Here is a 16911-nt window from a genome sequence, read left to right on the forward strand (position 1 = left end):
AGTATGTGCTTTTATATTCTGGTCCTTTCAAAACAAATGCCAACATTGTATTTGCCTTCCTAACTACGGACTCAACCTGCAAGTTTACCTTACGAGAATTATGGACTAGGACTGCCAAGTCTCTTTGCACCTCACCGCCACTAGATTTCCAACGCCATGAAGTTAAAACATTCAATGGCTGTCAACGTTGCCCATTGTTCCTAACCTGACTTTACAAACAACCAATCTTGGACACCAAATTTATAACTTCAACAATAAGTAACATTTATTATTAATAATATAGCATTAGCAGAACAGAAATAAAAGCAAGTTAATCTAATTTATGTCTACATTCTATACCAATTTTATTTGATTATAATCCCATGATGTCACAGACAGACACGGTTAAGGATAAATTAAAAAGAAAATAAAGGATTGTATTTTGCCAGTTCAATTAAACAGTGTTAAATGCTGAATATCAGGCCTTCATGAAATCCTTGGGCAATGATTTGTTCACAGGCGCATGATCTGATTGTCTTGCACAAATTTCAGTTGCTCGTGAATGCAGCATTTGCCACAGTCCCCTTGGAATATTTACATTACAGGCTAGGATTCTTTTCACAGAACATTTAACAATTTGATAACTGGAGAGAAAACCCAAAGAGAGAAAAACAGAGCAGCCAGCCTGGAAGCTTCCCAAAATTTCTCTGCTCTGCCAGTCAGAATCGGTTTCCTCCCTTTTTTGCTCTTAAGTTTAATATTTTCTATGGTTGGCTGGTTAGCATTAGTCCTCCCTTGATTGACCAATTCAGCATCTAACCAGCTGCCAACCCTAAGCATAGCAACAGCTCTATGCCAATTTGCCTGTAGTGTCCAAACTATAATTCGGTTGCATTAGCTTCCAGCAAGTTTCCGACGGCAAACATCTGCTTTGTTCTCTTCTCCTTTAAAACAAGTAGCTGTTCAAAGTTCAACACTTAGAAAAATAAAAGGAAAATAGTGAGGGCCTCAACAAAAGGTAAAGTCAACATCTGTCTGGACTGATGCAGCTTCAAACAAAAAGCTCAGTGCCATCCGGGATCAAGCAGGCTGTTTCCTCAGCATATCAGTATCCACTCACTCATACATGTGGCTATATGTGAGCACTTCACAACCCATCAGGCTAAGCTCGGTAGCCTTTTTGCTAATGATGTCTATTACCAAACTGAGAAACAATATTACAGGGGTACCACCATGTTTAAGTCACATAGCATCTTGAAGTGGCCACTCATCATTCTTCCTTCCTCATCACTGAGGGAGGATCTTAGAATTCTCTAGCTCGCCCTGTTAGACCATCATCTCTACAATGATTACTACTTTGTGTAACTGTAGATGAGTAATAAATGCAATCATGCAGTGTCGTCGTCTTCTGAGAATGGTTCTTCAAAGATGTTGTATGTTTTTGAGTGGCTTCCTTCCAAAATATCCCATTGAATATTAGTATTTTTTTTTTCACGTATTTTCCACAATTCTAACTCTACATCATGTAATTGTTAGTGAATCATCCAATATTTGTACTTTACTTTTCCTCTTCCTGACCAGTGTGAGCTTGCTGGACTTGAAGGCAGTAGAGTTATTCATATACACAAGAGGAATTGTTAAACCCTTCCTAAACGTATATTTAGCATTGTGTTGCTGAAATGCTAAGAATGTCAGACTGAAATTTGTACAGATCAGACACCACACGATTCTGCTGCCAACTCCAGTGATCAACAAAGAAATCCATATCCAATTTGAGATGCTTTATCTAATCACCTCCCAAGTTTGCAAGTGCAAAAGTAGAACTTTGTGCTTTTATATTACTCATGGAGGCTGTTTGGTCTATGGAATCTAGTTGCATTTTCAAGAAAAAGCCAAATCATTTGGCCGTCAGTTGTGTTTGTGACATTATCCCATTGTGATTTGTATTGTGCCCAACACTATGTACACGGTTTATATGAAATGTAACACATGACTGATGGAAGGAATAATGTTTTGGTTTGTATAATCACAGTATAGCTGCTGCTAGAAAATATCCACCCACATTAAAAAATACTAAATAACAAACTGAGCAATTTTGCAGTAAACATTGCATGCTCAAATGTCCTACAGATGTTTACTGCTACCTAGTTTTTGGAAGCTAGGGAGTGCTGAATATTAGCTGTTTCATGCAAACACTGGAACCCTGAACGTGGCTTGAATACAGTATTTCGATTGGCAATGATTGCGATGTACAAAGTCCTAGATTGAGCAGCACAAGTAGATCAGTGCAGAATAATGTGAACAGTTGGCAGCCGCAAATACATCTCCCATGAATTTCTATCTCATCTCTCCAGCTGAGCTGTTTGTCTGTGTGGTCGGCATTCTCCCACTCTTGAGGAACTCACCAATGCCATTGAAGGATGACTTGACAAAGAACGAGAATGTTTGGTGCAGCTGAGCAAATATATCCAGCAAGGGTCAGCACCTTCAGGAATAAGGAGGAAATTGTTCTTGTAAATCAGAAGTTAAACATTAGTTTTAGAAAAATGGCTGATTAAATAGATTAAGTTGATGGATGTAGACAAAGAAGCTATTACAGCTTATTTTTCAAGAGACACAGCATCTCATGCATGCATTTAATCTACGACAGCACTTTTCTATTTGTTCCACACTGCTTTAGCTTTTTGGGGCTTTTCTTAGCAGGTGGGCCCCTGGTCAGGCTAAGCTGGAGAATTTCTTCTGTAAATCCCTCCGCCTTTACTTTCCTTTCTCTATCCACCTTTAAAATTCCTCTTAAAACTTTGATTAAGCTTTTGGTCTTTGACCTGATATCATCTTACACTGTCAATATCATAACGTGTATAATGCTTCTGAAGTGCCTTGTGTTCCAAGGCGCTATTGTGAATGAGATAGTAAGAACTGCAGATGCTGGAGTCAGAGATAACGCAGCATGGAGTTGGAGGAACACAGCAGGCCAAGCAGCACCAGAGGAGCAGGAGAGTTGATGTTTCAGGTTGGAACCCTTCTTCAGAAAAGATTTTCTGAAGAAGGGTCCTGACCCGCAATGTCAACTCTCCTGCTCCTCTGATGCTGCTTGGCCTGCTGTGTTCCTCCAGCTCCATGCTGTGCTATCGCTATTGTGAATGAGTTGTTTTTAGGCCAATTTCTGGCATTGGTGTTTGTGTCAGCTCATATTTCACCAACATCTTAACAGTTACAATTCCTGATGAATACTCTTCCAAGCTATTGGAGCCAAGATACAGGAAATATCTGCACAATAGCAATTTGTATTTACATAGTGCTTTGAATATCACAAAACATCTCCAGATGCTTGACCGGAACAACAGCATCACAAAAAAATTACATTGCCGCATAAATAGATACAAAGGCATGTTTTAAGGGGTGCCTTAAGTGATAGAGAAGCTGGCAGGTTTAGCAAGGGAATTCTGGAGCCTAAATATCTGAAGCCATAACTATGTATGATGGAGCGATTAAATCTAGGTGCCAGAATTGGAGGAGGTCGCTGAGAAAGGGAGGGGCAAGTCCATAGAGGGTTTTGAAAATGAGGATGAAAATCCAACATTTTAAGATATTGAGATTGTAGACGTGCTCACCGAGCTGGTGGGTTTGGTTGCAAACATTTCGTCACCCTGCTAGGTAACATTGTCAGTGTGCCTCTGGTGACGCATCAGTGATCTGTCCCGTTTGTTATTTATATGCCTCGGTTTGCTGGGGTGGTTGGTTTTACTTCCGATTTTGTTTCTCAGTGGTTTGTATACAGGGTCTAATTCAATGGGTTTGTTGATGGAAAGAACTGCAGATGCTGTAAATGAGGAACAAAAACAGATACTGCTGGAAAAGCTCAGCAGGCTTGGCAGCATCCGATTCTTTCTTCACAGATGCTGCCAGACCTGCTGAGCTTTTCCAGCAACTTCTGTTTTTGTTTCTGTTTGTTGATGGAGTTCCGGTTGGAATACCAGGCATCCGGGAATTCCCTGGCATCTCTCTGCTTGGTTTGTGCGATAATTGATGTGTTGTCCCAGTCGAATTCGTGTCCCTCGTTGTTCGTGTGTCTTGAGACACGTGAGAATTGATCGTGTCTCATGGTGGCTGGTTGGTGTTCATGTATCCGTATTGTCAGTTTTCTTCTGGTTTGGCCTATGTGGTGTTTCTTACAGTCCTTGCATGGTATTGTATATATTACCCCAGTTTTGCTGGTTATGGGTATGGGATCCTTTACATTTGTCAGTAGCTGTTGTAGGGTGGTTGTTGGTTTGTGGGCTACTCTGATACTTAGGGGTCTGAGTAGTCTTATGGTCATCTCTGAAATGTCCTTGATGTAGGGTGATTAGTGATTCTGGTCGTGTTGTGTCTTCCTGTTGTGGTCAGTCTTGGAGGTGATGGCAGATTGTGCTTTTCAGGTATCCATTCCTTTTGAAGACTCCATATAGATGGTCTTGTTCTGCTTTGCGTAGATCCGGGTTGCTTCAATATGTTGTGGCTTGTTTAAAGTGTTCTGATGTAGCTCCATTTGGGGGCATTGGGATGGTTGCTAGTGTAATTGAATATCTGGTCCATACGTGTGGTCTTTCTATATACGCTAGTCTGGAGTTCCCTGTTGTTTTAGCGTTCTACCATTATGTCCACGAAGGGTAGTCAGTTGTTCTCCTCTTCTGTGAATTTTATCCCGGTAAGGATGTTGTTTATGTGTCGGTGGGTTTCTTCTAGTTTTGTGCATTTAATAACCACAAAAGTGTCATCTACATATCAGACCCAAAGTTTGTGTTCTATAGTGGGGAGTGCTGTCCATTTAATCTTTGTATTACTGCTTCTGCAATCAGTCCTAATATTGGAGATTCCATTGGTGTTCCGTAGGCTTGTTTGTATCTGCTGTCGTTGAAGGTGAAGTGGGTTGTGAAGCACAGATCCAGTAGTTTCATGGTGGTGTCCTTATTGATGTTGGTGTTCTGGGTTGCTTGCCTGTTTGTTTCGTCCAGTAGTGTGGCAGTTGTCTCTTTGGCTAGGTCAATGTTTATGGGTGTAAATAGTACGGTTACATTGAAGGATATCATCTCTTCCTCTTCTATCCTGGTGTCCTTGATGATATTGAGGAATTCTTGGCATGAGCGGATGGAGTGGGTAGTGTTGTCCATGAAGTATTTCAATTTCTGTTGTAGTTCTTTGGCAAGTCTATATGTTGGTGTACCTGGCAGTGAGACAATCGGAGGGGTCCCCCGATTTGTGTCCCTCGGAGTCCGTAGAATCGGGGTGTGTTGGATCCACCTTTTGAGATATTGATTAATTGGAAGACAATATCGGGCAGCAAGCGCAGATATGATATTTAAACAGCACTTGGTGCATGTAAAGTTATGGGCAGCAGTGTTATGTGTGACCTCGAATTGACTGAGCATCGTACCCATGAGACCAGCCAGGAGTGCTTTGGAATAGTCCAATTTAGAGGTAACAAAGGTGATAATGAGGGCTTATTAGATGTGTTGAGGTGGGGCGAAGTTGGGCACTGTTGTGGAGATGGAAATGGGCAGTCTTGCACCAAGCATGATTAGGAGCTCATTTTGGGATCATACATGCCACCAGAAGCAGTCTGGTTTGATCTTGACCAGTTGTCTGGGAGAGTGACAGTGGGTACATCAGGTGTAGGGTTTGTGGCCGAGATGGAAAAGAATGGCTTTGATCTTTAATCTGAATTTCAATTAATTAATTTCTATAAGGATGAGTGATGATTCGGTGTTCATTTGTGTTGCATCCATATTCATATTGGAGCCCTGATTAAATTGAATATTCAGAATATTAGAAACAAAAAAATAAGGATGTAACAAGCTTAAATCACTGAAAGTGGGCAAAGGCTCCTAACCCAAATAAGAAACCAGACAACCTAAAGAAATGGCTAGTGGGTATCAATCACATTTTTCTGCATCAGCAAAATCATTGTCCAAGGATTGCAAAAGTACAAATGTAACATCAAAGATAACCCTGGAACTATTGGCTAATAGATAAAATATGACAGAGCATCTTGAAAGAGAGAAAGGAAGCAGCCAGATTTTGTGGGGACGTAAGGTAAGAGTTTGCAACTTGCATTAGAAATTCCTCATACTTTCTCAAAAGGCAGGAGATTTTCATTTTTGCTATACCACATAGTGAATTTTTAACAGCAGATTGATTTTTGCTGGTTGTTCTTCCAGGGACGACTGCACCTGGATTTGGGCAGAGTACTCCAAGTGGCAACTTTTCCTTTGGGACCACTGGTGCTCCAGCAACAAACTTTGGGAGTCCAGGAGCAGGTGCAGCAGCAGCATCGGCATTTGGTAAGAAAGTACTCAGTCACAGACCCTTGTTATGTATAGTACTGCAGTTACCTGCTTCCTCTTCTCAGGTCCATTGACTCTGGCAGTTACACCAATTCCAAGGATCCTTAGTATGCAGCGGAGTAGAGATTCTACACATTTTTCCTTGGTGGAATACGATTTATGTTTATAGACAGGAGGTAGACATCATGCACAACATGTTGCTGTAAATAGCCATAAGACCTTATGTCTTTCATCAATCAGACCAATGTGACTCTAAATAACATAAGATCTTTGACTAAGTCTTTGTTCAATTCTTTGATTCATTGCAGTCTCGTATGCTGAAGATTTGGTACAATCAAGTGGCATGCTTGGCTATTTCGGAGGTCACTTAAGTCAAAAGCATCGATAATGGATAGACTCTGTATAATGGATTTGCATTATTTGTACATTTGCCCAAACACTACCCTACCATAGTACCGTATTCTTAGAGCCAACAGTTGAAACCTTGATGAAGCAATTAAACAGAACAATTTTCAACATGAGTTTTAGCCAAGAAGAGTACTGTTTGAAAGAATCCTTCATCACATCAGACTTTGTTCAGGGAACAGGTTTCTAACAGGAAGAGACTGAAGGGTACCTGTGAAATGACCTGTTTAACAATTGATCAAGATGATCAAGTTCCAAAGAAGTAGCTTACCAGATTTGACTTGAAAATGAATAGAGGAGTATGCTAGGTAGATATATCACACGGTTTTCCATTCTAAGAGGATATTTGGCAAACCAATCACATCAGAAACTTTTTGGTGTTATTGAACTTCGAGATAATCCAAAGATGAAGTTTGTTGAATTGTGCATTTCAGTATCTGTTGTATGCTATATGACATGACTCCGAATACGCACTGATTTATTGTGGTAATTTTGATAAGGCAGTGGCAGGCCTCTAGTGTAGAGACACTGTAAAATTGTAGTTTGTCCATACCATATAACAACGAGTCTTCTGTCACATTTGTTTTAAAGATGTTTCTCTATAATGGTGTTCATACAAAAACTTTGAACAGATTTTAGGTTGAAGTTCTGTGTTCCCTAGACTTTTTGGAGAAGAAATTGTGTTTTGATATGCATCATCAAATGCAACCATATCCCATGTGTCAACTTCAGGTGTAAATTAGACACCACCTTGGCAGTCCAACAGCTCACAAGGTTGAAGGAAAGAGAGCACACTGGCAAGCATCTCCATTTGGGATTGTCCCAACTTGAATGAGGTCAATTTTTTTCTCCAGATCTGTCTGTACTCTTTCTGGTTCCTTGTCCGTTGTCTCCGAAAAATGTTCTGTCACATCACCTTTCAGAAAAGAACTGTATCGTACTCTTGTCAGGTGACCCTGGCAGCAGTTGGGAGTATCGTATGTCGCCACAGAAAACATTTCCCTCCTCATTTCCTACGATACACACAATCAGTTTGAGAGGCCAAAGGAAAGAGGAAATTTGCCACATGCTATTAATGTGTTCATTAATTAACAGTCCTTAATTTCTATTTCTCCCAGCAGCAACACCCACCTTTTCTATAGGAGCTGGATCTCGACCTACTGGAACCAGACAGAGATTGCAGGCTAGACGTCAGCACGTACGAAAGAGATAGACATTGGGAATTTGAATGGCGCAAATGAACATTGTGTTGACTATTCTGGAAACCATTACCACTTTTTACTTTTGTACCCTAAACAACGCCGGTCGTGGACGTGCAGGCAACTGACTTCAAATGCTGAGAATATATACTTGAGAAAAATAGTTTAAATTTAGTTTTTCTTTTCCACCTCTGGGCTTGAACTGTTAACAAAGGCTTGCAGCTGCTGAAAAATATTTTTCTGCAACAGTGCAGGAAACCTTGTTGGACTGCAGTGTGAAGTCTTCATCGTCTTAAGTTCATACACCCTTTATTAAACTGACCACTGCAGAATAGTGATCTTTGTTTGGTTGAGGGTACAGCAGTAATGGGTGACTCAGTAAGCAACAGACATAGCTTTACTTGAAATATTCTACTTTAAAGGTCGTAAAATGCAATTTGCAGGCCTTTCTGGACTGACCCTTTTCTTTTGTACAAATTGCTGCACTTGAAAACATTTTTTTAAATTACATTTCTTAAGGGCACAATTCCCAGTAATATCACCACTTACTGTGGTGCCTTCTGTCCAAAGGCAAAAACTGAACTGGAGGCTAATGGTAATTTTTTTTTTGTCTTCCTTCTCATTTGTTTTGAAATCTTCATTAATTTTGGTTTATGCCTGAGAAGAATTCTAAACCTGACTGAAACTTGGGAAAAGAAAATGTTGTGCCTGTTGAGTCACTTCTCAAATATTTTGCTTTGCTGCCTGACTCTGTCCTTTTTATTTTTCCTTCTGTGAATAGCTTCCTTTTTAAATCTGTTGTTTAGTTAGGTAAAAGAAACCAATCCAAATTGCTCTTCCCTCCTGTGCTTCTCCTCTTTCCCCTCTCCACATGTCAGACTTTTTTTATATACAGTAATGTTATCAGTGTTTGCTCGTCTATCTCACTTTGTTGCTCAGTGAATCGAGTTTGGAGGAAAAATTTCAGTATGTGTGGCGGCATGTTAGTAATGCCGGACCTGACTGGTTCATTGGATATATGTGAATCTGACTCTTGCTAATCTGATGCGATAGTGTTTTGCTACTATAACTGCGTGACACATTAAGCAGTGTTCTATGGAGAAATGGCAGTCATGGCTAGTTTTGGAGGAGGTTCCGATTACACAGTATAGGATTCTCAATGACAGATTTTAAAAATCTGGTGCTATAATGTTAAGAAACACAAATTATTCAAGCTTATACCAAAACTTCGGTTGGCAATGTTAAGAATTGTACATGTATGCATATATACTGTGTATATTTTAACTGAGACTAGGTACTTGCATCTTATTTTGGGTGCACCTTGCAAATGTACCTGTTTTAATTTTCTTTATTAAAAACAAACTGATTTTTCAAAAGTTTTTTTTTAGAAAGTAAAGTGGTTCATCAAAACTTTTTGAATAATCTTGACTTTAATCTCTGCAGATTTTATTAAAGGAGTAGCTATACTGGGTGCACAGTCATGTTGCGTAGTGCGTTTTTTTTTATAACTGGTGGGATACAGATCACGTATTATGCAAACCTCCTGTTTCCTGTTGTCACAAATCTGGTATGAGCAGAGTCTTGAAGTTGGCCATCATCAGTCCCCTGGTAGTGATGTTGTTTATGGCAGGTTTTGAGGTCTGATCTATTTTTGTTTTGGATGTTTTAGTCATACATTTTTAATAAAATCTTGTGACACACATTGAACTGAGCTTCTCAGGAACCAAAATAGTGGGGGCAACATGACAACTTCAGTTTTCGAGGCCAGTTTTAAAGTCTCAGGGTGGACTAGCATTCAAATAATTCTGCTGTTTTTGCCCAGTAGTCTGTATAGGAGTGCCTCTTGAGATACATGTTGAATTTGTAGCGTGGGTTACCATGGTGAGATCTGTCCTTTCCTTTGAGTTCATGGATGAAAATTGGGTAAAGTGTTGGAGGCAAATGAGAGGAGACGGCAGCCCACATAAGTTGGTCTGAATATTTTTAAATGGAGAAACAACTATTCTCCTTGCATTCTTTGTGAAATCACTTGTCAGTTTTCTAATTGTTCCTCACAAACTCTTTCCTCCTTGTGGTGACAGAAGTGGATTTTCCAAAACATCCTTTGTGTTTCTTTTACCCTGGGAGAAAATGCTCCTCTGATCCCTGTTGCCCACTTCCCCATACACGCACATCCCTCCTAGATGTTTTGTACTTTGCTGGCTACATTTAATTAACAATTTCCTTAATGGTTTCCCACATGATATCTAGCCAAAATTAACAAGGCTTTGCATTGTCTTTCCCTTCAAACCACAAAATATCAGCATGCAATGCTGTCTGACCTGCCATTGATCAATTTGGAAATGAGCTACCTCCCCATCACTATGGCTTAAATCTGACTGGCTTAGAGAAGTGTAAATAACTTAAAATCAAGAGTGGAAATTAAATCCAAGAGAGCTTTTAAGAGGGAAGACAAAAGTTTAAGTAATAGATGGGGTGGGGCATGTAGCAGATACTTAAAACTGAGAGTGACCACTTTTACAACATCCAATCACTGATTGCATGCATTGTTCTGTAGAGGCACTGCAATCAAACAGTTTATGAGCCATTTTCAGAGAATATTTGTACTGTTTCTATTGGAAATTTTTAAGACAATTCTGGCTGGTCCAAGCGGCTAGACAGGTTGAAGGTCCCTCCTCATCCCATTAAACGACTGCCATTTTGTGACGTCTGAGTATGAATGTGTGCGGGTGATTGGCAACTTCTAAATTTAGATAAAATTTAAAAAAAAAACAATAAATTTTATTTTTATATGTAAGTAAAACTTAACGTTCCTTCAAGCTTGGTTCATTGAGACTTAATGCTACACTGGTTAAATAGTATACTTCTGGTAAACAATTGTATGTACAAACTGGTTTTTAAACATGGAATATGAAGTTGGTGTGAGTAAGTTTGGAAGATCTAATGGTGAGTGAAAAAAGACAGTTGGGATGCTATGATTCTTGCTGAATGTTACACATAGGTTAGTATACTCATGCCTGTATTTGGGCCAAAATCATACCGGATAAAATTTGGGTGTCATTTAAAGGTTTTGTTTTTAAACATTTATTTTGATTCATCAGTTGATCAAGGTTCATTGAGTTGACAGCAAGCAATGGAGTCAAAAAGTAGATCCGATTCATTTCTTGGTCCATGCTGTTAGTAGAACATGGGTAGCTACAAAGACCATGCATGTTGCTTCCACATTCCCTCCTCTCTCTCCTGCCCCTTTCTTCACCTCTCCCCAAAAAAAAATCTTATGGAAGGGATAAATACTTGCCATTGTTGCTGTTTCTCCCGGTTTTGTTCACTGGAATGTGGCTTTGGATGTGAATAACAGAGATCTTTTCTGTTCTGATCTTTTCTGCAGTAATTTAGCCAAGAAGCAGTTACTGCTGAGGTTTTTGTTTTAAAAAGGTTGTTAGGGAGCATTTTAAGACATTTTATTTGATTTCTACAGCACCCATTGATTATTAAAGGGTGGTTGGAAGTGAAAGCTTAGCACAATGCTGTTCATGTCAACAGCTAGTATTGAATATTTATCAATTAGATAGAACATAAAAGCTGTGATTATTGATATGCAGTAAGGTGTTGCATAATTGAACATCAAAATTAGGTTTGAAACAAACATCCAATCTGAACAAATTGAGATTGCTACCCCTGCAGGGGGGCGCATAAAGCTTATAGAAGGAGAGATTTTTCGAGAATGGAAACATATTTTAAGTAATTTGCTCCATTGTGTACACCACACTCCTCATCTCTCTGAGCACTTTAGTGATGTGATCTTACTGTAAACGCATATATCTCTCCTCCTTCCCATGTATTGATTGAACTCACATTGTCAACAGGAGCACAAACTCCAGAGGGACCTTTCCTAACTGCAATTGACGTTGAGGCCAATTATTCTACTATCAAATCGGAGATCAATTTGCTTAGTATGTGATTCTGTGACCCATCTAGCGTGCAGAGTTTAGATCGCATGACAGTGCACTTAGCACTATTATTGGGAATTGAGGGAAGTTCCAACTTGGAATCAGTACAACTTAAATTGTCCTGTGCTTAAATTCACAGTTTGATAAGTGCTGAACCATTCAAAGCAGCGAGGTCTCCGTAATTCTGTGGCTCCCCTGGGGGAATATCAATCATAAAATAATTTGCAGTACCCACACACAAACTTGCTGATGTTGGGGGTGATATGGAGTGTTGCACCTGCCAGTGTTCTTAGTGTCTGCACACCTCGTGAAACAAGGTTCAGCTGTGATCAATTTGAAAAGCTGGCTAACCCAGAAGCATCGTGGTATTGCATCCTGCTGCCTCATTGCTATCAGGAGAAAAGAGATTGGAGGAGGAAGTAAATGGTTGACTTCTCCTTTTGAATTTTCACTTAACCTGTGATCAGTTTGATTGCTGTATTGCCGACCAACAAGTGCTGGAGTCCTGATTCTAATTCATGCCTCTCTAGTTGTATGCCCATGTTGAGTTTGACAGAACTTTACAGGTAGTGTTAATTTCATGTTCATAAAAGCCATCGTTGTGTCACTATGTGAGCATGTCATCCAGTCAATGGTTGCACTGCCCCTACCCTTTGTTTGCATCCAAGTTAATTATGAGTGGCTTTCAACTTAGGCATCTTATGAAATTAGGAATCTTGTTTCTACATAAGACGCATTGAACTGACAACTTTTTGTTTCAGTGGTTACAAGCAAGTTTTATGTTTCAAAACTTGAGCTGTAAATGCAGAAAACTGGATGCGCATTTCATTTTTGGATTATTTTCTGAACTTAATCTGTTTTCTCCCCTTTCTTAATTCGAGCACAATTCATTATCTTTCAGAAAGAAAAATAGTCTGAATGACTGACTGTCACACATGAATCAATGTGGTGTTATAAATCATCTCTTTGCCATAAGAGGCAATCACATGTAATGACAGGGTATTGGCACTGCTGCACAATTGATAACACTGTACAGCAGTAGAGTGGGCTTGTGCTGTTGACCTTTCACTGCATTATTGAAGCATCAAATTGAGTCCCCTTTATTTTAATAGCTAAGAATTTGATCAATACCATATTATAGTTTTGCTGAGGGAATATTGCATACGTTTACTAAAGCTACAGACACATTTGCATGACTTTTTTTTTACTTTCACACACCATAAATACTTTTTACTGTAATTATACACTGCTTTCATTATCTTTACTTAATTCTTACAATTCACCTTTCACTGTCCTTATGTGGATTAACACGCCAGTTCTTAATCTACACTGAACTAGCATTCAGCCTAGAGATAGGAATGGAAATTCCTAAACTTCAAGCTGACAGAAATCCAGCAGCACCAAATATCAGGCAAATAGCATTGCAAACAGAGCTGTAACAAGCGCCATGTTCAATATCCCTGATTTAAATGAGTTAATTAAACTTCATAAATTAATAATATGGCTCCTTTTTAAATGAGTGAGTTTTAAATGAGTTAAATTTCATACACCATTCCAGTAATTGCTGAATCATACATGTTGGTCGGCTAAAATTTATCAATATGGAAGCAAAACACTGCATATGTTGTCAATCTGAAGCAAAAACAAAAAAGTTGAAAACTTCCAGGATGTCTGCAGCATCTGAGAGAGTGACGTTTCAGGAGTCAGTGACCCAGCCTTCTTTTGAAATGTTAATCATAACTCCACAGCTGTTGCCAGACTTGCATATTTTTTAGAGCATAACTGCAAGCCGTTACAGCTTAAGAGTCCACAAATTAAGTTAAACTTACTTTCTCATTAATGCATGAGTTACTCCCACTAACAGATCTTTGGTTTTCTCAGTTACAGTGTATTCAACAATAAGATAACAAAATTAAGAACAGCGTTTTGGAAACTTCCAGGCCCAGAAATTTCAACGCAGTGAATCAGGAATGCTAATTGAGCTAATTTATGAAGGCTGTGCTGAACGTTGCTTTATCAGGTGTAGTCCAATTGGCAGGCATTATATGCTCCATCTCTGGCAAATGAAAGCTCTGTCTGGATTTCTCAGCTCATTTTGCAAGACAGCAAAGGCCTTTACTAGAACATATTTAGGTGTATAAACTTTATTTGCCAGTCCGCAGCTAATTAAGCCTCATCTTTCCCAGAACCAGGACTCCGTATCACAGGTAGCAGATCACCTGATTAGTCTATGCTGATCTTCCACACCCAATGAGAACTTGCTATAAATTACTTCTCCAAGGTTGTTAGATTTGTTACAGTGCACTTCAGCTGCTTAGTTAGCTGTGGTGTTCATTCAAATATTATGTTTGTTTGTTTTAAAATGACTGAGGAAATCTGAAATTTGATGGTTTGTTTGTTCCAGGGTATAGAAATACCATTTTGCAAAATAGCTTAATGAGTGGTCACTGTAATGTGCCCTATTCTTAAGCTATGCTCAAAATAAATTCCCATCTTTTCATTGCCAATTTGTACTTAGTAAGTAAATCTCAGAGGTGGCAGCAATTTGGTGCACGATCATTGGACTCATTAGCATAGGTTTGTGTTTTGGGGATTGGGTAAAGAAAGACAGTCGGAATCCTTGTTTTGCTTTACACTAGATCCATACTCAATCTCAATTCAGCTATCCTTGTCAGAAAGTGCATGTATTTTGATGTCAGTTGTGATAGCGAATGTAGTGGAATGCCCAATTGACTTGCTGTTTAAGCTTGCCCACATGGAACAGGTGCAGGACTGAATTCCCCACTTGTTGAGAAAAAAATTCCCTGTGTGGATGTTGCTGCACAATGTGTGATGGTTTCTGCTTGGGCATTTTCTTCCCTGGTCCTCATTTGGGAATAAGGATTTTTTGTTTTCTCCAAAGGCAAAGAGAATTGAGGTTGAGTTGATTCTTGTCGTACCTCAACTGGGTAAAGGGATGTATGACCTTGATAGAGACCTAAGGGCACTTTGTGCTGGGGTATGTGGAAGCAAACAGTAATAGTGTGGAAATGAGTATGTAGCTTTCAATATTTTGATGAACTTCCTGTATTAAGTTTTGGTTCTTTTCGATGATCATGCCTTCCTTCCTTGAGACATTCTTGATCACAGGCTTTGTTCAGAACTGGCTGCTGCATGAAATGGCAAGGAGTTAATTGTGTCGAGCCATTAGGAGCATTTCATCTTCAATTAAGAAGGGAAAAATGGACTGACCAAGTGGCAAGACCAATGGCTGTGGCAATTTTCATCTTTTCTTTTTAACAATTGTTATGACCTTTTCCTCCCAATTATTCTTTTTCTTAAAAAAAACTATCTGGGATAATGCAGGCTTGGACATGTCTTTTTTTTTTGTAAGAATGCATCAGTCTGTTTTTGGATAAATCAGCTTGTACACAACCTAGGAGTTACTGGTAAATTCTCTTTCAAAGGTAGTGTGTGGAAAAAGGATCAAGCTAGCATTTTGAAACATGTCTGAACCCAGTAAATTTACATCATTATCGAACAATCCTGCCTTAAAATTAGCAGTGCATTTTTTTTTTGTAGGAACTAATGTAACCCCATCTTGCTGTGGTGCAATTGTAATCAGCTTTATTGAAATGCTTTGTTTGAAACAACTAAAACCAACTTTTTCTTCCGAGGACGTTTCATAAAAGAAAAATAGGCAGCTATTGGGATTCTAAATAATTAGCTGTTGTGTGAGAATGCCACGGCAGAATTTCAGTCCCTCTATTTAGTACTAGACTAAACGCTACAATTGTGTCCCAAATCCCTGTTTCACCTGCCATTCTGTCCTCATCTGTGCCACGCTGTTGGAGAACTTTGGCAAAAGTGCTACGTTTTATTGAGAAGGAAAATCTGCATGTTAATAATCACCTGTGTCCTGAACCATCACAATTAGACAAAAAAAAGTCAAAAATATAGAATTCAGCTTACATTTGGAAGACAGAGCGCCAAAGAACCAGCAAGTTAGTTTAATTGCAGCAGTTTGCTATTTTAAATGACATATATACCCTTTGAGATTTATGGTACTGAATACCGTACCATGAAAATTGATATAGTAATATACTCACACATTTCCATCCAAACTCTGTAGTTGTTGATTTGATGAGTTGAGGTATACTTCATTTTGTAACTGTCTATTGCAGAGATCCATTTATGCCTAAATTTTGATGCTGTAGAACATTTAAAAGTGTCTCATTAAATGCTTTAGGGTTCATCAATTCCCCTAATTGTAGTAACCTATGAGGTTTGTGTCTAGGTATAGGAAATGTCTTGTGCTCTCAAACATACAATTTTGACCCAGAAGAGGCAGTTACAGAGTATATGCCTGTGTACCTCTACTGAATATATGTAGCAAGAAATTATATTGATCCCAACGGCATGTATGGTCCCTCTATGACTCAGAATGGTAACAAAAATGTCTGAATGATGAGTGCTGATGAGTAAATTGTAGAATGGGTGGATGTGGAGATTTGGTAGTATGCTTTTTTAAAAAAAAAAAGTTGTAGACTTCTATCAGTGCTGTCTAGCTTGATAGAACTAGTGAATGAATGTGCAGAGGTAAAGCTGGCTGTGAATGTGCAGAGATCCGATTTTTGCTTATGTCATTAAATGGAAATGGTTTTAAATAAAAAGCTGTGATTATAAACTCTGTTTTGCTTAAGCACTGTATTCTGACACAGTTGGGACTTGAACTTTACTGACCATCACCGATTCCTATACGAGGATAAGTAGTTATTCTTCACAATCTCTCTTTTTGGACAAGTTTATTCATCTCTTAAATTTGTTTTGAGGTTTTAATTCCCTTGTTGATAGGCTATCTTGCAACTCACCCAGTGCTCATTCTTCAAGTGTGAGCCTCAAGTCTTTTCAGGACTTATTGGAAACAAGTTTGATTTTCTCTTCATTCAATTACATGAATTCACATTTTGCAATTGGAATTGTAGGTTAGAATGGAACCCTACTTATCATTTCTTTGTCTAACTTGTGTATTGAGCCCCTCCATCAGTGACTGTGGTCCCAGCACATACATGA

The 16911-nt window shown here is 39.0% G+C and overlaps 1 long non-coding RNA gene across 1 annotated transcript; it reads left to right on the forward strand.

Moving 5' to 3' along the window:
* Positions 1 to 5642: 5642 nt before the first annotated feature.
* LOC125481491 lies at positions 5643 to 16525 on the forward strand. Its single transcript, XR_007261358.1, has 2 exons — positions 5643 to 6302; positions 7829 to 16525. It is a non-coding gene; the product is annotated as an uncharacterized LOC125481491 (long non-coding RNA).
* Positions 16526 to 16911: the final 386 nt, after the last annotated feature.

The sequence above is a fragment of the Rhincodon typus genome, unplaced genomic scaffold (assembly GCF_021869965.1).
Source record: "Rhincodon typus isolate 14 unplaced genomic scaffold, sRhiTyp1.1 hic_rhity00002323, whole genome shotgun sequence".
Classification (NCBI taxonomy): domain Eukaryota; kingdom Metazoa; phylum Chordata; class Chondrichthyes; order Orectolobiformes; family Rhincodontidae; genus Rhincodon; species Rhincodon typus.